General features: G+C 37.1%; 1 non-coding gene across 1 annotated transcript; it reads left to right on the forward strand.

Moving 5' to 3' along the window:
• Window positions 1–902: 902 nt before the first annotated feature.
• On the forward strand, window positions 903–1,004 carry LOC115031352. Its single transcript, XR_003836993.1, has one exon. It is a non-coding gene; the product is annotated as a U6 spliceosomal RNA (small nuclear RNA).
• The last annotated feature ends 24,473 nt before the right edge of the window (window positions 1,005–25,477 follow it).

Genomic DNA, 25,477 nt, shown 5'->3' on the forward strand with positions numbered 1-25,477 from the left:
TAGAATATGCTCAACTCTCATGAGAACAAACAGCAAAGAGAGGCTACTTAAGAGTCTGCAGGAAGACCAAAAAAGTCAACAAATCTTGACCCCTGGAACTCTGAATGTCTGAACCACCAACCAAATGTCATACTGGGACTGTAACGAGGCAACAGACACATATGTAGTAGGCTGGAAGCTCAGTCTTCATGGCTGCCTTGTCTGGCCCTAGTGTAAAATGAATGTGCCTAATCAGGCTGAGACTTGATATGCCACAGAGGGACGATACCCAGGAGATTCACACCCTCTCCAAGGAGAAATGAAGGCAGGATGAGGTGAGTGATTCTGTGATAGAGGGACTGGGAGGTAGAACAGCACTTGGGATATAATTTAGTAATAATAATAATAATATTTTTAAAAGAGTGCAGGAAGCAAGGTAGAGTTCAGTTGAGTTGAGTGCAGTTGAGCTTAGTTGAATTCATGCAGTTCCATTCAGTTCATCCAGTGAGGAAAGCACAGTTCATTTCATGAAGAGCAGAGACAATTTCTGGTCTGGGGAAGAAGGAGCCAGAAGATTAGAAAAAATTGCCGGAGTTGGTTTGAGGCCAAGCAAAGCTATTTAGTGAGAATCTCAGAGAATCCAGCTCAAACCAGTCAGCTTGGAGAGAAGGTTGAGCAGAACAGCTGAGTTGAAACAGCCAGCAGAGTTCAACGAGAGCTAGAAAGAATGAGCGATTCAAAGATAAATCTCAGGGGCTGAAATAATCTTTTATTTTTATTAGATATTTTCTTTATATACATTTTAAATGCTATCCTGAAAGTTCCCTATACCCTCCCTCTGCCCTGCTCCCCTACCCACCCACTCCTGCTTCTTGGCCTTGGCATTCCCCTGTACTGGGACATATAAACTTTTCAACAACAAGGGGCCTCTCTCGGCAGCACATATACTAAAATTGGAACGATACAGAGAAGATTAGCATGGACCCTGAGTGGACTGAAATAATCTTGGCCTAGGTTAGATTGTATTGAGGCCAAAAACTTCCAGGACTAGGTCAGGAATAATTAGAACAGAGAAACTCTCTGGGCTCAGCCCAGTGTTTGTAAAGCTTGGATACAGCTCTCATCTCGTCTCTTTATCAGAGGAAATAAAAGTGACATTTACCCTTTCTTCCCTCTTTTATCTTTCATCCATAGTTAAAAATTTAAGGTTTTGTTTGTTTGTTGTTTTAACTTGGTTGGTCGGTTGATTGGTTTTGTGTGGTTGCTTTGTTTTGGGGTTTTTTTTTTTTGATTTTTTGTTAGGTATTTATTTCATTTACATTTCCAATGCTATCCCAAAAGTCCCCCACCGGCACCCCCACCCACCCACTCCCACTTCTTGGCCCTGGCGTTCCCGTGTACTGAGGCAGATAAAGTTTGCACGACCAATGGGCCTCTCTTTCCTCTGATGACCAACTAGGCCAACTTCTGATACATATGCAGCTAGAGGCAAGAGCTCTGGGGGGTACTGGGCAGTTCATATTGTTGTTCCACCTATAGGGTTGCAGATCCCTTTAGCTCTTTGGGTACTTTCTATAGTTTCCTCCATTGGGGGCCCTGTAATCCATCCAATAGCTTACTGTGAGCATCAACATCTGTGTTTGCTAGGCCCCGGCATAGTCTCACAAGAGACAGCTATATCTGGGTCCTTTAAGCAAAATCTTGCTAGTGTATGCAATGGTGTCAGCGTTTGGAGGCTGATTATGGGATGGATCCCTGGATTTGACAGTCTCTAGATGGTCCATCCTTTCGTCACAGCTCCAAACTGTGCCTCTGTAACTCCTTCCATGGGTGTTTTGTTCGCAATTCTAAGAATAGCCAGAAGCTGGAAAGAACCCAGATGCCCCACAACAGAGAAATGGATACAGAAAATGTGGTACATTTACACAATGGAGTACTACTCAGCTATTAAGAAGAATGAATTTATGAAATTCCTAGGCAAATGGATAGATCTGGAGGGCATCATCCTGAGTGAGGTAACTCAGTCACAAAAGAACTCACATAATATGTACTCACTGATAAGTGGATATTAGCCCAAAACTTAGGATACCCAAGATATAAGATACAATTTTCTAAACACATTAAACTCAAGAAGAACGAAGACCAAAATGTGGACACTTTGCCCCTTCTTAGAATTGGGAACAAATCACCCATGGAAGGAATTACAGAGACACAGTTTTTGTTTTTGTTTTTTTTTTTTAAAGACAGGTTGGAAAAGATCTTATTCCTTATATATTTAATAGTGACACATTACAGTTTCTCATCTGAGTAAATTTCATCAAGTATGATAAAGCTGAGTTGTCTTTACCTTCAACAATGCTGTGACTCCTCTGTATTTTATAATGTCTGCAGAGTTCTTCAGTCCTGATTTATCTTCAGTGAACACACTTATTTGCTCACTGCACTCTGTCTTACAACATAAAACCTGTACTTAGACCTTAGGGTGAAGAAAAACAACCAGACTCTTCTAGGAAACTTAGCTTCACTAGTCCTCATCAGCAGTGAGGGAGGAAGGATTTGCATCATTTAGAAGTTCCTAAAAATACCAGAAAGGATTTACATGAGTAAGTCACTCATTTGCTTCTTGCTTTTTACATCATCTCATTTCGATCCATTGTTTCTTGCAGATCAAGCCACAAATCTGCTTACTTCTCCCTCCAAATCATCTTTCTCAGAATGCCATCAAATATTCTTTCTGAACAGGGAGTGAAGACTTTTCCTTCCTTGATAGTCACTTCTTAATATGTTATAATAAAATCTCTGCAAATAAACACCATCACTTCCTTAACAATTAATGAGTCAACAGGATTTATAACTTGAAATCCTTCTGTACTTTTTTCTTAGTGTTTCTTCTAGTGTCTTATATGTAGATACAGACCAGGTTAATGCCATTTGATTCATAGTTTATTTTTAAAACACTATACCAATTTGAAATTGTTTACTATCTCTCGTCACTTTTCTCTTCACCAACCTTACTCTACAGTGTTGAATATTAGAAGTCATTTTCCATTTCAGTCGTTTCTTTGTTGTTGTGGTTGTTGTGGTTGTTGTTAAACTTTGAGACAGACTTATCAGTATTTCTTAGCTGGCTTGGGACTAATTATGGACATAATGCTAGCCTCCAACTTTTAAGAGATCTGCTTGGCTCTGCCTTGTGACTGCTGATAGTAAAGCCATGTGCCACCTCACCCTGCAGCATTCAATGTTTCTGCTGGGACTATTAATGGCACTCGAGTGCTACATCTTGTCATTGTTTTGTTAGCTTTACAGAAAAGTAGATAGACAATAATCTTATCCTTCTTTGAATTATCTGCAAAAATATCTAAGCAAAAAGTGCAACTCATTATCCAGAAGAATAAGTATATATGCAGAAAGATATTGAACTTGAGATACTCCCCTTAAATTTGCAGTAGCACATTTAAAAGTTAGAAGAACTAGGTGGTGTATACCTGAAAACGAACTCCTAAAATCCTAAAGAAAAATATCATAAATTAAAGGCCTGTCTGGACTACAAAGTAAGCTCAAGTTTCACAGATACAAACTTAATTATATACAGTGAATTGGTAAGAGAGGCCCATTGGTCTTGCAAACTTTATATGCCAAGTACAGGGGAACACCAGGGCCAAGAAGTGGGAGTAGGTGGGTAGGGGAGCAGGGCGGGGAGAGGGTATAGGGAACTTTAAGGATAGCATTTGAAATGTATATAAAGAAAATATCTAATAAAAAAAGAATCCTTGCCAAAAAAAGGAAAAAGGAAAAGGAAGGCATGGCTGAGAATGAAGCAGGGGTGTAAATGTTTGTTTAGCCTGAAAAAGCACCTATCATAGTATAGAGTATGTGAATTTCTGTACCAGGCAATTTTAAATCTTTTAATGAGGGTCCCTCTTCATGTAATAATATTTATAATAAAATGGAAACATAGAGCCTCTAATATCATAAAATATTTGAATATCTTTTACTAGGAAATAAAATTTATAAACAAAATATAAAAAGAATGTTATTCCAAAAATCTGTTATTAGTATATAAAAGTTAGCTTACTGTTTTTTTCTGTACACCTGAACAACATTTTGTATTTTGTTTAAATAAATAAATCTTTAAAAACAAGTAAGCAAACAAACAAGAAAAGGAAGTCCTATTTTCCAGACCCAGCCAAATGATGGTTAGCTCTTAGGAATTCACTGAAGGTTTCATACCAACCAGCGGGTTAAATTACATCTTCTGTAGGAATGGTTTTTCGAATGGGCACTTGAAACACCATGGATCATGTAAGAGTCTCAGGACTGTTGCTTAGAGTGCTGGGTGTGGATTTACTTTTCACCCCTTAACTTGAAGAAAACATGGAGCTTCACGAAATAGGCAGGGCCATCTTGTGCCGGTCAGAGTAGAAAGCATCTGAATGGACCAGTCTGTAGTGCAAGAACCAATTCATGATGGTCAGAATAGAGATCATCTGAATGGACCTGATGCTCCCTCCCTGCCCACTGCAGATTTCCCTTTTCTCTCCACTGCTCTCCTTACACCAGATTCCCTCCTCTCTGGCCCGTTCCTATCCCCATCCCAAGTCCCACCTAATTCTCTCTCTCCACCTACCTTCATTATCTGTTCTATTTCCCCTTTTGAGAAAGACTCAAGCATCCTCTCTTGGGTCCTCCTTATTTGGTTTCTTTGGGTTTGTGGATTGTAGCATAGTTATCTTGTACTTTATGGCTAAATACCCAGTTATAAGTGTGTACATATCATGCATGTCATTTGGGGTCTGTGTTACCTCACTCCGGAGGATTTTTTCTAGTTCCATCCATTTGCCTGTAAAATCTATGATGTTCTTCTTTTATTTTTTTCCCACATTTTTTATTAGATATTTTCTTCATTTACATTTCAAATGCTATCCCAAAAGTCCCCTATACCCTCCCCCTGCCCTTCTTCCCTACCCACTCACTCCCACTTCTTGGCTCTGGCATTCCCCTGTATTAGGGCATATAAAGTTTGCTAGACCAAGGGGCCTCTCTTCCCAATGATGGCCATCATTTTGTATGTTTTGTTTTTTTAAATTTTAGTCAGTTTGTGTTTCTCTGTGATATAAGAAGTCCTTTCTTGTTTATATTGAACATTTATATATCATTAGAAGAAGTTTTATTTAAGCTCTGTCAATTTTTGAAAAACTTTGAGTTTTGCATATATTATAGATAATATTTGTAACAGGCTTATGACTTTCAAATGCCCCCTCTCTCCATGTGGGTTTTTCTTTTCCTCAGTTGATAGTATAGAAATTGAGCGAAGTGAAAAACTATTAAGTAACAATTACATGTTAATAATCAGAAAAAACTGCAAAATTTAAAGTGTGTGTCTGTGTGTATGTGTATGTATGTATCAGTGTATCTGTGTGTGTGTCTGTGTCTGTGTTTGTATGTGTGTGTGTCTATCTGTCTGTCTATGTCTCTGTGTGTCAGTGTGTTTCTGTATGTGTGATCTTCACAATTTTAACTCAACAAACAACTGTCTCTATTTAACATCACTTTTCAACATATTTTCATTGAATAATAGTAAAAGAAAGAGAAATGTCCAAGTTTCTGTGCTTTCTGATCCATTGATTTGTTCTATGACCTTCTGTCTTGACACTGTCGGACCTCAATTTCACAATCTATAAAACCATTCCTGTTAGATTTACCTTTTGATCCATTACTCTAACTCTGGATACTTTATGGTAAGGGAACAGGATGACACAGCCACCCCATCTCTTTATACCATGGTGTGGAAAATAATGAATGCTTTCCATTGACACTTATGTCACCCTATGGTCTAGATTTTAAAGTTTGTGTTTTTAATTATATTCATATATTACATGTAAATGAAGAGACTGCATTATCATAACTGAACAAAAATTCAGATGCAAAAGAAAATTCAATGATTTGACATTTAGCTGGTAAACTACAGAATTAATGCCTTGTGACAGCAAAATTATGTTTCTACACTAAATTCTTTCTTCTTGTCTAGAAAAATAGGCAAGTTCACTTCTAATGGCACTGAATTAACAGATGATGCTTAGAATTTTCTGTGAAAAAGATGAGCTTAGTAGATTCTGTAGGCAGACAAATGTGATGCTGTCTGTCTTGCAGATGGAGAGTGATTTGTTCTTTACTGTATGCTAATATGTGAAGAAACTGAAAAGAAAACCCAACCACAGTGAATACAAAATTTAAACTTTATATAAATTTGATGCAAATATACTCAAATATATGTCTTTGTTTGTAACTTCATCAGTGTGTTTTGAGAATTACTCAGGAAGATCTCTAGAATCTATTCAATGTCTTTTTTTTTGCAGTGTTATTTTAAAGGTTCCTATTATAATTTTTATTTAAAAGTCAAAATTCAATTATATTTTGATCATAGTCTTATCCTCTCCAAGTCCTTCCTTATCCTTTCCCCTTCCCTACACATCCAACATTAAGTTCTTTCTAAAACAGTACAAAAAAAAAAAAAAAAACCAACAATACAACAAAACTCTCCAAAAACGAAAACAATATAAAACCATTAAACCACAAAACAAAACATGAAATTGTAATTAAATAAAAGCATACACAAAAAAGTACAGAGTCCAGTTATATGTTGTTTTTTCTCTCCCGGCAGGTAGGGATTAACCTTTAGCCTTGTGGCTAGGTTTGCATTCACTCATTCCCACATTCATTCACTCACTTGCTTACTCATCCATTCTTTCTTTTAAAAATATAATAAAACATAATGATAAAACAAAAACTATCATATCCAAGTTGAACAAGACAATTCAAAGAAGGAAAAGGCACAGAATCAGAGACCCACTTTTTTTGTACACTCAGCAGTCTCATAAAACTACTAAACTATAAGCCATAATATGTACACAGAGGATATGGTGCAGGATCAGTGAATGCACTGTACAAGTTTCTTCAGTCTCTGTGAGTTCATAAGAACTTTGCCCATGTTGATTCAGAGGGCCTTGTTTCTCTGGTGTCCTCCAACCTCTCTGCATTTTATAGTCTTCCTGCTTCCCCTTCTGCTGGCTTCCCTAAATTATATTGGAAAAGATTTGAAGAACTTCCATTTAGTGCTGAGTCTATTAAGTTCTCTCAGTCTATGTATAACGTCTGTCTGTTGGTGTCTATCTTTGTTCTCATCTATGGCAGGAAGAAGTTTTTTCTGATAATGGCTGAGCAGGGCATTTATATATTTGAATAGTAGGAAATAATTAGGAGTTGTTTTATCCTTACATTGGGGGGAGGCACTGTGATTTGGTTTTACCCTAGGAATCTGGCAAATCAGGTCTCAGGTTTTGTTGACCCAAGCAGTGTCAAGTATGTGCATCCTGTTATAGAATGGGCCTTAGTTAAAATTGGTTGTTGGTTGGTTACTCACACAAACTTTGTACAACCATTACCCTAGCATATATTACAGAAGACCATTGTAGATAAAGAATTTATAATTGATTTGGTGTTTATATATCTCTTTTGAAAGCATGCGGAATATGTTCTTGTAACAAAGTGTTAGAACACAAGGATGAAGATTCTATGTAGGTATGAACTCAACATTTCCATCTTTAATGACATGTTTACATGTTGTCTTCAACAACAGGGTCTTAATATTTGTTTGTGGAGAGCAACCTATGATCTTGGCAACAGCTGCAGTTGTTTGGGGATTCCAATGGGTTCGTTTGGCCAACAACTCAGGTATAACCCAATCCCAGTACTAGAAGCTTCATTACTGGGACTCTGACTCCCCCATTATTTCAATTTAGCTTGCTCTCATATATGTATATAATTTAATAAGTTTCTACTCTATTAGGTTTTCATATTACCTTTCAAATACCCCTTAATTTTAGCCATTTCTCACTGCTTCCCATCTCACAACCCACTCCTCTCTTCCCATCTCGACTTGATCTTCCATTCCAGCATTCTCTTTCTATTCTAGCTATCTATTCTATTCCCCATTGCCTAATGAGACCTATCTTTTCCCTCAGTTCCCTTACCCTATACTTACCTTCTATAGTTCTACTGATTGTACCTTGGTTACCATTGCCATCACAGATACTATTCACATATAAGTGAATAGTTACCATATTACGATCCTGACTCTGGGATACCAGATTCAGATTCTTGTATAATTCCATCAATTTGCCAGCAAATTTCATAATGTCCTTATTTTAATAACTAGATAGTATTCTACTGTGTAAATGTACCACATTTTCTTTATCTATTCCTCTGTTTCTCCCTATTATGAATATAGCCATAATGAACATGGGTAACTACAAGTCTCTGTGATAGGAGAAACGTTCTTTAGGTATATAACTGTTTCCCCCTTCCTTTCTGCAAGACAAACACAGTTGTATTGATAAAAGATTCCCATAAAAAGATTTTAAATTTCCTGGTTCAGAAATCCAGGATTATTACTTACATGATAATATTTGTATTTCTATGATGAAAAATTCTGATTTTATTAATAGTAATAATTTCACCTTTAATTTATTTAAGATGCCATATATTCTTTTGTATTAACTATAGTTAATATGAGTAGGTAGGCAAAATTAAAGGTAAAAGTAGGCATATACTCCTAATGTAACATCTGCTGAACTCTAAGGTGAACTACAGACAAGCTTTCTCACTAACAAAAATAGTATTTAATAAGCTGAACCCCACCTTCCTTACCATGAGGTTAAGTACTTGAAAATTTTGCTTTCTTTTTCCTTAACTGGCTTAAATTTCTAACATTCATTGACATGTATTAAAAATATAGATACCATAAGAAAATACAGTCATAGTTCAATTGAATGTTTTTAATGTTCAACATAGTATGCTTAAAATAAAATAATCTAGATAACAGTAAATAGATATTATCTATAATATATATTCTTTATCAATTTCATAATGATATACAATTTACAAAATATACTTTCATATAACATGTGTTAGTGGAAACTAATATAATTCATTCAATATGCTTAAATTAGAATAAGCTGGATCACATTAAATAGATGTTGACTATAATTCATATTCATTATCAATTACATAATACAATCCATAAAATATACTTTAATATCATATGTGGTAGTGGAAAACAATAGAATTCAGTCAACTAAGGTTTTAGAACTAAGTTGAATTTAATCATTGCAATCTAATCAAATAAATAAACACAAATTTAACAATACAGGAACAGAAATTTTACAAGAAAACCTTTTCATTTAAGATAAAGAATTATAAATTTTGGATTAAAAGTTCTTGTTTTTCTGTTGAAAGTTTTCTTACAAAGTATCTAATTTTTTATTGTATGTATTTGGGTGTCTTGTTTGGTTTTGTATCTGTATCCACTTGTTTGTCTGGTGACTTAGGACACTTAGGTGTCACCATGTAAATTCTGGGAATGAAACCTAAGTCCTCTAAAAGAGGAGTCAGTGCTCTTTTATTTTTTATTTTTTTTATTTTTTATTGGATATTCTTTTTATTTATATTTTAAATGTTGTTCCTTTTCCCAGTTATCCCCCCACCCCAGAAATCCCCTTTGCTTCTATGAGGGTGTTTCCCCAACCACCCACTCCAGCCTCCATGCCCTCAAATTCCCCTACACTGTAGTATCTAGCCTTCACAGGACCAAGGACCTCTCCTCCAATTGATGCCGGACAAGGCTATCCTCTACATAGGCTGCTGGAGCCATGGTTTGTTTCCTCCATGTGTACTCCTTGGTTGAGAGTTTTGTCCCTGGGAGCTCTGTGGGAGATGGTTGGTTGATATTATTGTTCTTCCTATGGAGTTGCAAACCCCTTCAGCTCCTTCAGTCCTTTTTCTAACTCCTCCATTGGGGACCCCATTGGGAACTCAGTACTCAGTCCAATGGTTGGCTATAAGCATCTGCCTCTGTATTTGTCAGTCTCTGGCAGAGCCTCTCAGGAAACAGCTGTATCAGGCTCCTGTCAGCAAGCACTTCTTGGCATCAACAATAGTTTCTGGGTTTGGTGACTGTATATGGGATGGATCCCCAGGTGGGACAGTCTTTGGATAGCCTTTCCTTCAGTCTCTGCTCCAAACTTTGTCTCCATATTTGCTTCCATGAGTATTTTGTTCTCCTTTCTAAGAAGGACTAAAGCACCCACACTTTGGTCTTCCTTCTTCTTGAGCTTCATGTGGTCTGTGAATTGTATCTTGGGTATTCCAACTTTTGGGCTGATATCCACTTATCAGTGAGGGCACACCATGTGTGTTCTTTTGTGATTGGGTTACCTCACTCAAGATGATATTTTCTTGTTCCATCAATTTGCATAAGAGTTTCATGAATCCATTGGTTTTATATAGCTGAGTAGTACTCCATTGTAAAAATGTACCAAATTTTCTGTATCCATTGCTCTGTTAAGGGACATGTGGGTTATTTCCAGATTCTGGCTATTATAATAAGCCTGCTAGGAACATAGTTGAGCATGTGTCCTGTACTGGCTAGTTTTGTATCAAATTGACACAGCTGGAGTTATCACAGAAAAGGGAGCTTCAGTTGAGGAAATGTCTACATGAGGACCAACTGTAAGGCATTTCCTCAATTACTGATCAAGGGGGAAAGGCCCCTTGTGGGTGGGACCATCTCTGGGCTGGTAGTCTTGGTTCTATAAGAGAGCAGGCTGAGCAAGCCAGGGGAAGCAAGCCAGTAAGGAACATCCGTCCATGGCCTCTGCATCATCTCCTGCTTCCAGACCTGCATGAGTTCCAGTCCTGACTTTCTTGGTGATGAACAACAGTATGGAAGTGTAAGCCGAATAAACCCTTTCCTCCCCAACTTGCTTCATGGTCATGATGTTTGTGCAGGAACAGAAACCCTGACTAAGACAAATTGGTACCAGAATTGTGGGGTATTCCTGTGACAACCTGAACATGTTTTGGGGAGGACTAAGGAAGGACTTTGGAACTTTGGGCTTGAAGATCCATTTGTTGTTAAGAGCTCTGTCAGACGTTATATAGGAATTTTGAAGATAATGTTGAAAACAGTGCAGAAGATAGAAGTCTGGCTTGTGAAATTTCAGAGGGAAAATTAAAGACTCTTTTCAGGACCATTGCTATTTTGATTGGGAAGATTCTGTGGTTCTGGTTAGCTGGGGCTGAAGAATCAGCTGTGATTAACAAGATGCCAGAACTACTAAAGTGAAACTTTTGCATTACTGGGACTATTGATGCTGTTTAGGTGGAGCTAAGAAATTAGTGGTGATTAAGAAGAGACCAGAATCGTTGAGGTGACATTTTCCGGGAAGTGTTTTCTGAAAGCACAAAGAGGCTGTGTTCCAGAGATAGCCAAGGTTGTATTCCTGCTGCAGCGGAACTTGGTAATGTATAAGGGTCACCCAGGTGGTACTGGTTTTGAAGGCATGAAGGGGTCAAGCAGAGCAGCTGAGGCTTGGCACTGTGAGAGGCCATGGAAGGCCATTGGTGAAGGTGCAGCCTCAGTTGCAATTGACAGCCCAGGACTGAAGGGGTCATGCAGTGTTTTGGAGATGCCAGTACCATGAGATGACCAACAAGAGCAGCAGTAGCAGTGGAGTATAGGCATCTGGAGCCTAGAGAACTATGTGTGTGCTACAAAGGGCATGCATGGCTGGAGAAGTGGCCCAAGCCCTTGGAGGAGCCCAGAAGATCGTGAGTTGGATCCCAGACATTGGATGGTTAGAGATTGATTTTTGCTTTTGATTGTGACTATGCCCTAATATTTTCCCTCTTGAAGGAAGAAACTATTTTTTAATATTTTTATTACATATTTTCCTCAATTACATTTCCAATTCTCTACCAAAAGTCCTCCATACCCCCCCCCACTTCCCTACCCACCCACTCCCATTTTTTGGCCCTGGCATTCCGCTGTACTGGGGCATATAAAGTTTGTGTGTCCAATGGGCCTCTCTTTCCAGTGATGGCCGACTAGGCCATCTTTTGATACATATGCAGGTATAGTCAAGAGCTCTGGGGTCCTGGTTAGTTCAGAATGTTGTTCCACCTATAGGGTTGCAGATCCCTTTAGCTCCTTGGGTACTTTCTCTAGCTCCTCTGTTGGGAGCCCTGAGGAAGAAACTATTTTAGTGGAGCCCACAGTTAAGAGACATTTAATTGTAAAAGACTTTGGATTTTAAAAGATATTGGACATTTTAAAGGGATTGACTTTTAATATGTAAAGACTGTGGGAGTTTTAAAGTTGTTTAGAACTTGGGGATGCATTGGACATGCAAACTTTATATGCCCCAGTTCAGGGGAATGCCAGGGCCAAAAAGTGGGAATGGATAGGTAGGGGAGTGGGGGGGGGAGGGTATGGGGGACTTTTGGGATAGCATTGGAAATGTAATTGAGGAAAATACATAATAAAAAAAAACTTGGGGATGAATAAGAAATTAAGAATTGAGGTTTACTAGTGATGTGTTTGTATATCAAGTTGACAAGGGGTCAATTGTACTGGCTAGTTTTGTGTCAACTTGACACAGCTGCAGTTATCACAGAAAAAGGAGCTCAGTTGAGGAAATGTCTACATGAGATCCAACTGTAAGGTATTTTCTCAATTAGTGATCAAGGGGGAAAGGCTCCTTGTGGGTGGGACCATCTCTGGGCTGGTAATCTTGGTTCTATAAGAGAGCAGGCTGAGCAAGCCAGGGGAAGCAAGCCAGTAAGGAATATCCATCCATTGCCTCTGCATCAGCTCCTGCTTCCAGACCTGCATGAGTTCTAGTCCTGACTTCCTTGGTGATGAACAGCAGTGTGGAAGTGTAAGCCGAATAAACCCTTTCCTCCCCAAATTGCTTCTTGGTCATGATGTTTGTGCAGGAATAGAAACCCTGACTAAGACATGTCCTTATTACATGTTGGAACTTCTTCTGGGTATATGCCCAAAAGTGGTATAGCTGGGTCCTCTGGTACTACAATGTCCAATTTTCTAAGGAATCTCCAGACTGATTTCCAGAGTGACTGTACCAGCTTGCAATCCCAACAACAAAGGAGCGGTGTTCCTCTTTCTCCACATTCTCACTAGCATCTGCTGTTACCTGAGTTTTTGATCTTAGTCATTCTGACTGGTGTGAAGTGAAATCTCAGGGTAGTTTTGATTTGCATTTCCCTGATAACTAAGGTTGTTGCACATTTCTTTAGGTGTTTTTCAGACATTTGGTATTCCTCAGTTGAAAATTTTTGTTTAGCTCTTTAACCCATTTTAAATAGGTTTATTTGATTATCTGGAATCTAACTTCTTGAGGTTTTCCTTTTTTTTTTTTTTTTCTTTTTTTAATGGTTTTTCGAGACAGGGTTTCTAGCCTTGACTGTCCTGGAACTCACTCTGTAGACCAGGCAGGCCTCAAACTCAGAAATCAGCCTGCCTCTGCCTCCTGAGTGCTGGGATTAAAGGTGTGCGCCACCAACCCAGCTCTTGAGTTCTTTATACTAACCCTTTGTTGGGTGTAGGATTGGTAAATATCTTTTCCCAACCTGTTGGTTGCTGTTTTGTCCTATTGACAGTGTCCTTTGCCTTACAGAAACTTTGCAATTGAATGAGGTCCCATTTGTTGATTCCTGTTCTCAGAGCATATATTATTGTTGTTCTGTTCAGGAACTTTCCCCCTGTGTCCCTGTCTTTGAGGCTCTTCCCCACTTTCTCCTCTATTAGTTTCAATTGATCCACTTGGACTTGATCTTTGTACAAGGAGATAAGAATGGGTCAGTCAGTGCTCTTAACTCTTCTGTCAGTTCTCCTGTCTTCCTAAATAATGTTGTGTCATTTTTCTATCTCTGAGTGAAACCAATAATAAAAAAAAATTTCTAAATAATTCAATAATAGAATCTTACAAATTACCACACAAACTATTTTTATGCTGGATATTTCAGGTTAAATAAACTAGGAAAAAAAGCCTGTTTCTCTCATATATAGATACATTTTGTTGGTTGTATTTCTTTAAAGGAATATTCTTTCCCTATGAATATTCTGCAAATGTGAACTCTTGTAAGGAGTAAGTGCTAAAAGTCTTAGATGCGAATATTATTCTATGTTCTTAATTATTTTGATTATTAATATCAGAAATAGCTAAGAATAATGTTATCATGATTTACTGTTTTAATAGTTATAGCCTTTGAAATAAAGAGAAGCATATAATGATTAAACAAAGTAAGATAGCTCCTAGATCAGAATATTGTTTGTGTATACACACACACACACACACACACACACACACATATATATATATATATATATATATATATATATATATATATATATATATACACACACGTTTAAGGCTGTTTGAAGAATAAGACTAAACGAGCAAATTTTCCTGGTGGTGAAATTCAAATTTTACAATTCAGGATTGTTGAGCTATCCTTTTTTCTAACTTACTAGGCAATTAAATTAAGATGCAGATTTTAACAGTTATAAGCCTTCCTCTTTGTCTCATATAGAACAGTTTTTCCCATGCTGACTACAGAGATTTATTACCCTGCTTGTAACTATCAACCAGAAAAGACATCCTGACTTTCTACCTCTTAGGTGCTACCCTTCATTTCTGGTCTTTTATGTAGTTTACTACATTTTGGAAACCTCAGATGCTGAGAACCTCAGCATCTCCATTGTTTTGGTTGGTCCTTCATAGCTGTAGTTTTACTGATGTAATGAATCATAATGTAAATGTATGTGTTTTCTAATGGGAACCTCAGATTATATGAGCAATTTGGCTTGATGTGTAGCCTCTGGTTATTTTGCATTTTGCCCCTTTGGTGTATTCTAATGAGTATGAAAGGAAAAATTGTCTAGGATACATACACACATAACATTGGTAAGGGGGCTGGGCTGACTTCATGTGGAAAAATGAATTTTGTCAAATCATAACAGAAATCTTCATTAGGTGAAGGTTGCAATGCTCTTGTTAAATGCATGATACAACAATTTGGCTGAGATCTTGGCAGTGATATAACATTTAGATTTGTTTTTGCTTTTGTTCTTTTTTTGGCTCGTTTAAGAGACCACAGACAGAATTGTTTATTTTTGGTAAAGGTCATAGCAAAAGTTCACCTCAATGATTGTAAGCGTGTCACCAAGTTGGTTATGGTGGCCCTGAGCTTGAGCTCCTGACAATGATGCTGGCTGAATTGTTGTACATATAGTGGAACAGGCTATTTTCTCATTAGTCATGTTTGGTAACAGTATTTTCATTTTCTTCGTGGAATATTAGCTGGGAAACTAAAGAAAAAAGGTAGAGTTCTTTGCAGTTCTTTGAACTTAATATTCAAACATTAATAGTATATGGATATTATTAATATGTTGTATTTCTGATTTATCTCTCTACTTGGATTTGTAATCTGAAATGAACACAACTAGTTTCTTTAGTACAGTCCCTTCTCCATTTTTCCTCACAATCAGATCTTGTTAATCTTCATTATCTTCAGGTCTCCTTGCCCCGTTTTCGCTATTTAACATTAGCTTATTTTTAAATTGGATATTTTCTTTATTCACATTTCAAATGTCCTCCTTTCCTGTTTTCCCCCAGAAATCCTCTATCCCATCCCACCTCCTCATGCTTCTGTGAGGGTGTTCACCCACCCATCCACCTACTCCTGTCTCCCTGCCCTGGCCTCCCCCTATACAGGGGCATCAAACCTTCACTGGACCAAGGGTCTTTCCTCCCTTTGATGCTTGACAAGGCCATCCTCTGCTACATATGTGGCTGGAGCCATGATCCCTCTATGTATACTCTTTGGTTGGTCCTGGTTGCTATTAAAAACAATGACTTCATGGAATTCTTAGGCAAATGGATGGAATTAGAAAATATCATCCTGAGTGAGGTAAACCAATCACTGAAGAACACTCATGGTATGTACTCACTGATAAGTGGATATTAGTCCAAAAGCTCAGAATATACCAGAGACCTGGAAGGTGAGAGACTCTCAGGACTCAAAGGGAGGGCCCTTAGATGAAATGCTCTACAATAGGTAGAGTGAACTTATAGAACCCACCTCCAGCAGGAAGACAGGGCATCAAATGAGGTAGGGAATTGCCATCCCACAGTAAACTGACCCATATTGTTCTTGTCTGAAAGAACTATAGGAATGAAAATGGAGAAGAGCCTGGGGAAAAGAAGGTCCACTGACAGGCCCAAAGTGAGATCCAGCTCAAGGGGAAGGTCGCAAGGCCTGACACTATTACTAAGGCTATGGAGCCCTCACAAAAAGAGACCTAGCATGACTGTACTCTGGAAGACCCAACAAGCAACTGAAAGAGTCAGAGGCAGATATTTGTATCCAGCAAATGGACAGAAGCTGCTGAACCCTGAGGTTGAATTAGGGAAAGGCAGAAAGAAGCTGAGGAGGATGACCCTGTGGGAGAACCAGCAGTCTCAGTTAATTTTGACCCCTGAGATATCTCAAAACACTGGGCCATCAACCAGGAATGATGCACCAGCTGATATGAGGCCCCCAACACATATACAGAAGAGGACTGTCTGGTCTGTGATGCATCTAGATGATGCATCTAACCCTCAAGAGACTGGAGGCCCCAGGGAGTTTAGAGGTCATTGGTGTGGGGGGATGGGAACATCCTTGTGAAGACTGGGTTTGGGGAGGAGGTATGGGATGTGGATCAGTTGGAGAGTGGAGTAAGGTGGAGGAGATAAATGCTAGAGTGTAAAAAAAATAAATAAGAAAAAAGTTTTCAATTAAAAATATATAAAAACAGTTCTATTTTGCTTTTGTATTTATCAAATGCATCTCAGAAGTATAAGGTCATATATTCATGAGTGCTAATATGTGTACTTTCACACATGCTAAGAATGAGTATTGACTATATATTTTCTGGAGCATTATTCAATAGTATATATTAATGGCATTTTCAAATACAACTATAGAGAATATTAGTAAACCCTTTGCAAAAAAAGTTTGCAAAAATAGGTGAGTGTTCAAGAAAGATTTGAGCATAAAACCTTTTGTGTTACCATCTGCATAACCTCATGAGACTTGAACATATATAAAATCTTAACATATATGAATCACTAACAAGGTTTTATAGCAAATTCATATAACACAGCATCAGAAAAATATTGCTTTTCAGTCTGAAAAATATTCAGTGATGTAGAAAATCAATTTTAATTGCATGACCCAATAATAATTATCTTTCAAATTGACAAATAAAATTGCATACATTTATAGTTTATGGCATGATGTTTTGACACATGTATCCATTGTGAAATGGTAAACTTGAGTTAATTACAATGTATATTACCTCACATACATGTCATTTTTGTGTGATAAGGTCACTGAAAATCTACTCTCTTAGCAATATTTAATTACATAATATCTTGCTATTAACCATAGCTGTCATAGCACAAAATAGCTGCCATGAAGTTATTCTGTATAATTGAAATTTTATATCTTTTGATCAATATTTCTACAATAATGTTTTTAAATTATAGCTAGTGATATTAATATAATAAAATGTCAGAATGAACTTTGCCAAGAATAGAATAAACCTGATAAATGCAACTGAAAGCTAATAAAACTCTTTTAGATGACCTCATATTAGTTTCAATTAAGGTCACTTGGTTAAAATAGATACAACCAAGCCAGGCATGGTAGTGCACACCTTTAATCCCAGCACTTGGGAGGCAGAGGCAGGCAGATTTCTGAGTTCAAGGCCAGCCTGGTCTACAAAGTGAGTTCCAGGACAGCCAGAGCTACACAGAGAAACTCTGTCTCCAAAACAAAACGAAACAAAACCAAAACCAAACCAAACCAAACCAAAACAAAACAAAACAAAACAAAACAAAACAAAATAGATACAACCATTCAAAGCAGAGTTGTTCCCAAGAATCTACTAGGACATAGCTAAATTCAAGCCAACAACACCATCTTCTCTTCCATTGTGTCTCCTCCCTCACGTAATCATGTAATTTATACAACTACACTAAAATATAATAAATGGCTAATTCATTATTAAATATAACTTGTTGTGATTCTAATATAAATATAATTTTCCAGCCCATTTTCCTCCCTCCATGCCTTTCCACTTAACTCACTTTGTCTGTTTAAATCAATGGCTTCTTTTAAAAGTGTGTGTATGTGTGTGTGTGTGTGTGTAGAGGGTATTTTCCTAAATATATTTGTGTCTAAAACTTAAGTCAGATAAATGGTACAATTCCAGGCAAGTAAGTATTCAGAGGGGCTGCTAACACTAATTTGAGAGGGCCCAGTCAAACCAAAAAGGGGAAAAGTATGTTATATCACATGTATATATACAGAGAGAATTGCACTGGGTCTTCAGTGATTATTCCCTCAGAGTGGATAGACATGGAGAGCATCAGCATGCCAGAGAGGTCTTCACGAGTTCAGCTTCAGTACCATAGGCATGCCATGGCATTCTTGTTGGTAAAGTGTTTGTTACTGTGCCAGTGGATGGAGCAGTTACCAGGATGACCTGTTGTTACAGCTTGCAAGATGGTGAAATCTGCCTCTAAAGACACTTTATGGTATGTACATAACAGTTACAAAAGCACTCAAAATTTAGAAAATTAACAAATAAAATGCACTGCCAGAGGTACTGAGAAGTCCCCTCTTCTTATGTCTTGCCTCCAGTCTGAACTATTAGAAATGAAAAAAATAGGGGGGGGGGTGCTGACAAGATGGATCAGCAGATAGAAGCACTTTTTTTTAATTGGATACTTTATTTACTTACATTTCAAATGCTATCCCCTTTCCCAGTTTTCCCTCCTCAAACCCCCTACCCCATTCCCTCCTCCTGCTTCTATGAGAGTGATCCCCCACCCACCCATCACCCACTCCCACCTCCCTGCCTTGGAACTCCCCTATACTGGGAATCGAGCCTTCACAGGACCAAGGGCCTCTCCTGTGCACTTTGAGCTAAAGCTGGACAACCTAAGTTTGATCCTGAAAACTTTTGAAAGGTGAAAGGGAGATTTTGAGCACATGTACACACACCGTCCACACATGCACATTGAAAACAACTTAGCAAAGGATATAAGAAGAAGAAAGAGTTGAAGGATTGACTGAATGAAGGAGTTCTTGACATGGTAGTCATATGAGCACAACCTTCAGCAGAAGGTTTTAATGAGTATAAAACTAGAATTCACAGATACTTGGAACTGGACTGGAATTTATGCAAAGTAAAATAAATTAAAAGTGATTTCCTAAGGTGTCATTTAGGAATTAAGAAAAAAAAAAAAAAAAAAACAAGTGAAATACATCAGTATGGCCAAAAGCAATGATTAGGGGAAAAAAAAAACTAAAATTATTTCTTTTGTGTAGTCTCCTGATTATAGATTGTTTAATAAATGGGTTAAAATGTGTAATTGCTTGACAAGAAAATGAATAATGGAACAATAGCCTAACATTATCACTCTGGTAATTTCATATAATAATTTTGACTATATACTTGAAAAGGATTATGCTAGATAATTTCATTCAAATGGGTCAATTACTCAATAACCTGGGAGTAGAGGTGGAATCCTTTATAGCTAAGATTTTATGACAGCCTAAATGGTAGGCTTAATAAATTTATATTTCAATTAAACTATTTAATGTCTAGTATCTAGGTTTAGAATTCTAAGGACTAAATTATCTGTTCAATCTTGACATAAAAATTAAAGGCTTTGTCTAATCATGTGAATAAATATAAAATCTCTTGGAGAAAGCTCTGGACTTGTCAACAGGTCCCTCTCAAACAGTTTCATTAAGGAGTGGTAAAAATTCCTCAAAGAGAATTCATGATATTGATGTTCTCACATCCTTTGCTTTATCTCTACAAAAGCCAGGAACAAGGGCATGACTGACTCAGGAACTGAGGCATGGAGGCTCAGTCATCCTGGCAATAAGGCCAGAGTCTTTCTGGATTGAAAAATCCAGCTCTGGCTGTACTTGACTGTGTGACACTTGATTTTCTTATGCTGTAATGGAAGGAGCTAATAGCAGTGTCACATTATGGGCTTATTGTAAGAATGCACATATAACCCCCCCCCACACACACACACACACTTGCACAGAAAACAAATAATAGACAACCATTGTTGATGCTCCTAATGTTAAATAAAACATGGGTGTTGATATTTTAAGAAACTCTTCACAATGTGGGAATTTTTTTTGAGAAAATGTCAACATAAATTAGCCTAGTCTTTAGTAAATCATATCTGTATTTTCCTTCATAACTAAAACATCATACTTTAGTATCATCATTATTTGTATTCATATAATCCATCATAAGGAATGGGTAACAAAGAATATCATTTAAACATATCTTTATATGAATTATGCATTAAACTTTTATAATTGACTAATAAAAAATTAATTTTCATCTTTTAACAAAATACTATAATCTTCATTTCAACATGAAGTAAGTTGATATTCTCTACTTTTACATCTGGAAATGAGGATAATATTAAATGACAGTTTCATTATAACAATCTTTCATCCTTGGATATTTTACATCTCCTTTACATAGCTACAGAAGCTAAATTTAATTGCAATCTTACTCAAAACGAGAATTGTAACGATAAATTTATTTAGAGAACTATCTGTAAGGATGATAATTTGAATAAGAATGGTTCCCATAGACTCAGATATTTGACTTTTAGTCACCAGGGAGTAACACTATTGGTAAAGAATTAGAAGTATTAGGAAATGTGACCTTGTTGGAGTAGGTATGGCGTTGCTTTGGAAGTTTATCTTGAGGAGTTTTGAAGTTTCAAAACCCAATGCCTACTGATCAGAATGTGGCTTTCTCCTAGAGCTCCAGTGCCTGCCTGAATGTCACCATGCTCACTGCCATGATGATCATTGACTAAACTTATGAAACTTCCTACCCTGACCAGTGTGTGTTTTGTGGCCTCCCAAGAAGCCTGCTGGAATTAGAGCTAGTATAATAGGTGAGTTGGGGGAAAGAGGGTTGAAGATGAAGATCTGCATAATCTTTTGGAAATGGGGATAGAAAGTAGTAGAAGCCACAGCAGATCACCAGCTATGGAGTTAGGGATGAGACTTGGGGACTGTCAGGTTTTTTTTACTTTTTTTTTTTTTAGATATAGTTTGAATACTAAAATATACACTAACTCTCATTCTACTAGCATAAAATTTATTGCCCTAAAATAGCATTATGTTACCCTGTTCTGTTAGCATTCTTTTAAAATGTGCTCACCTTTAATTAGTATTTAGTGACAATTAAAATTAGAAAGTTGGTCTAGGAGATGCAGATTCTCTCTCCATCAGTTTGTATTGAAAGACATTCAATTAAGACAGGTCTGATCACAGTGCATATGTCCAGTATAAAGAATAGTGCTGGTTAAGCATCAGACGCCAGTGTGCTCTTTTTCACATGTGAGTGATGCTGCCAGTACTCACTCGGTTCTCTCTCCTCTAAGCCCAGCTATTAAATATATATGTGTGTGTGTGTGTTTGTATTCATTACTTCAGTTGTTTCCATTATATACTAGTCAGGGTGACTAATGATGATATTTTGATAATCTTTCAATCCCAGAGGATCAATGAACTTAAATATTGTTCATCTGTATCAAAAATGGCATGGTTTCTATATTTAAGAAGATAATACAAAATTAAATATAGTTACTTAGAAGCCCAGCATAACTAAATTCTCTTCACTAAAGTAGATGATTTCAAACTTGTCTTGATAGCAGCACCAATGGAATGTGGAAATAGATAAAACAGCTAATAACTGCACCACGCAGAACATTACAATGCCACAGTGACATCACAATATCATTATGTTCAGTCAATTAGCAGGAACAGGTTACAGGAATCCACTTATATTCAATGCCATTAAAAAACATATTTCATATGTGGTCAAGAAAAGGAAATGCTTGATATATATCTGATAAAACTTTGACACAAATACATTTAAATGTGTCACTTTTACAGACAACAGGTAGAGAAAATTAGTACAAAAAATACAATATAAAAATTCATATTTCCAGTGTTGGTATTCAACCTTCATAATTCCTGAAAAAGATGGAATATTGAACCAAACTGGAAAATGAACATATTTCAAAGCATGCTTGTGATTCTCAATCTGATTGCCCAACTATGAAAGAGTGAACTCCACAAAGAAAACATTCAGAGAGAGAGAAAGAGAGAGAGAGAGAGAGAGAGAGAGAGAGAGAGAGAAAGAGAGAATTACACTATGTATTTTGTGCTGGGAAATAGATAGGGTACCAACCAGAGGAAGAACTTGTCACCTGCAATGGTATTTCAGTTCAAATAACTTTTCAACCACTTTACAGGACATGATTGAAGTTTAATCAAGGAAAGGCTGTGGTCGCAGAACCACACCTTCGCCAGTATTGCTTAAATGTGTAAATCCTTGGGCTTTAATGTAAACTTTAGTCTCATTTCAGGATCCTGGAGGCAGATTTTGGAGTTCCATGTATCTCTGCCTATCTCTTCTCAATGTAGCTATCTTGAGTAAATTTCCTTTTCAGTCTTGCTGCTATTAATTTCACTCTTTTGATTAGATTATTGAGGATGAACTGATTGTTAAGAGGAGATAAATATCTCTCAAAACATTCCTTCATTTTTAGCAATGTTAAGACCTTTTTATCCTGCACAGAGATTCAACTACGGTGTTAATTCGTCTTAAATGTAGAGAATTGCAACACAAGGTCATTGGCTATGCATCAGCTATTGCTGAAGGATAGATTTTAGTGGTAACATAAAGAAAGATATATACTTAAGAGTATGAACAAAACTTTACTGTTTGATTTATTATATTGCATCACTACAGCCTTTTCATCATGAAGTAACAAGTTTCATAATGTTTAATACTTTCCACATCAACAATAGTTACTTTGGACATCAGCTATATAGCCTTTCCAAACTTATCAGGTGAATGATATTTGAAATGTAAATGAAGAAAAATCTAATTTAAAAAAAAAAGAAATATCCAGAAAGTTTTGAAATATACCATTCCAGTTCTGACTGCATTGAGAAAGTTTGTCTGACTTCTGTAAGTAATCGTCAAATGATGTCAACTTTTCTTTATAAGAAAAATAGTAATTGTCCTTAAGACATACTTTATTCTATTATGTGGTAAAGTCACTTGTCATGTGCTGTCACAAATGTATATGAAATTCTAGATCTTTAGGTAACAGATTTCAAGTTTCCCTTTTCCCTACACACTTTGAACAGAAAAGTGTCATTTATATTTATTATTGAAGTCTGAAATTGTAACTTTACTTGCAGTGCCTCTTTTTTTTTTATTCCCACATTCATTCATATGCAGAATTGGCCATGATATTCTGAAGCTAACAGGATGCCATTCTTTAGAGGAAATACTTGGAAGGAGGATTATTTCTATTTTAGGGCCCCAGTTTATTTTAATTTATTTCTGACAGAGGCAAGATCAACAATGAGCAGTTCCACAATCTCATGCTGATTCTAAGTGCAAAAACTGACATTCTGACCCCTGTTTTAACAGGCACAAATCTATCTTTAAATGTAGTATATTCTAGCCACAAGTACCAGGACCCTTGTGGCTTCAAATCTAAACAGACAGCCTTACTACTGAAAAGCTTCAGTCTTGCAAGGCACAGCTTTTCACAAATCAATGAGATTTTTTTTAAATGTGAATGCTAAGCTTAAAGTACATTGTCAGTGTACCAGCATTCAAAATAGACTGAAAATGTGTGCCTCACTTAGGCAGTTTCTGTCTGTCACATATTTCATGGTTCATAATCAAATACAGCTGAATGTTGTCAAGACTGAACTTTTGTCTCCTCAGCTGCAGTTCCCATGAGGCACTCCACCAAGTATAAATTTTGGCCAAACTCTGAGGGAGACTGAGTTTGTGTTTTATTCTTAGATTACAATGGTCCCCAGGATAAAATCAAATCCATGACTCAACATCCCTTCTTCCCATAATGAATCCTCTTCCTACTCCTTAAAATCAACAAAAGGGGAGGTGCGACTAACCACCATCACATTCCAAATAAGCTATATGTCAAAATAACAGAATCACCACTGTTTTGCTGACTGATGTACCAGTAGAAGCAAGCATACATATTTAAAAGGAATATATGTTATATAACAAGGGGTCACAGTCTATGCTCCAAGCCAGGCTACCCATCTATCCTCATTAAGCCAATTAAATGGGCCAAATTTGATTTAAGTAGAAGGCACAAAATAGAGATTTTTTTTTTCACTGTGACCACATTGAAAAAGAATGGCAGAGATCCAGGGTCTCTTGCAAGACCATTTTCCAGTGCTGGAGTTATATTAAAATTTAAATAGAGGACCAAAATATACAGTTCTAACTAGTCCTGGTCAATGTGTGGACCCATCCATCATTGATACATCACTGTCTGGGTTTTAGTGTTTTCCTGTAAGATGCTCTGAGACATTAGTATTATGTTAAATCTCATGCTGAGAGTTGATATTTTCCTTTTTTCAGTCTGGGAGTCCTGGGGAAATTTGGCTTTCCTTGGGGTCCACTGTTTAAACAGCAGGATAATCAAACAGAGGGATACAAGTGCCTCATAAGTATCAGTATTTCAAGCCAGGCGTGGTGGCGCACACCTTTAATCCCAGCACTCGGGTAGCAGAGGCAGGCAGATTTCTGAGTTCGAGGCCAGCCTAGTCTACAAAGTGAGTTCCAGGACAAGCAACAACAAGCAAAAAAAGAAAATATCATTATTTCTTCCAGGACAGATATGATGAAACATGAAATCATAGAGCATGTGTGGAGAGAGTGGACCAGAGAGGCTAAGAATCTTACATCCTGGGTATTGCCCTCAGAAGGTAGAGAACAGATCCCAATTATAGGGTTTATTATCAGCACAGCATTGTGACAGGTGATTTATTACAGATATAAGGCTTATGAATTATAGGTTATTATCTATAATTTTCAAGTAAACAAATGAAAGTAGTTTGAATAATGTAAGTGTTTTAACTTGTTCTACTTCTGAAATTTTTCAGAAACAGAATTTATAAACTTCTGATCTTTTGATACAAAACCCTATGCTCTTCATCTACCTGACTAATAGCTTCGTAGGGTTGGATTCTGTAGTCCCTGTGTCTCCAGGAAAAACTTCTGGGGACACTATGAGGGACAATTAGGAACTCCAGTGAAATGAGAATGTCAGTGTATCTGCCACTCCTCCAGTCAAATCAATACCATTTCCACTGCCTGCTCAAGTTGGAAACTTCTTTTTTGTTTAAGATTTATTTATTTTGTTAATATGAATACACTGTTACTATCTTTAGGCATCAGAAGAGGGCATCATATCCCATTACAGATGGTTGTCAGCCACCATGTGGTTGCTGGGAATTTAACTCAGGACTTTTGGAAGAGCAGTCAGGGCTCTTAACTGCTGAGTCTCTAGCCCAGTTGGAAACTTCATTAAAATTACATTTGATATTTGAAAAAGACCAAGTTGTAGTAACTGAACAGCACAAACTATAACATTACATTACAAAATATTGTGCTGTCTTGTTTCTT

Source organism: Mus caroli, chromosome 6 (genome assembly GCF_900094665.2).
Source record: "Mus caroli chromosome 6, CAROLI_EIJ_v1.1, whole genome shotgun sequence".
In the NCBI taxonomy this organism is placed as follows: Eukaryota; Metazoa; Chordata; class Mammalia; order Rodentia; family Muridae; genus Mus; species Mus caroli.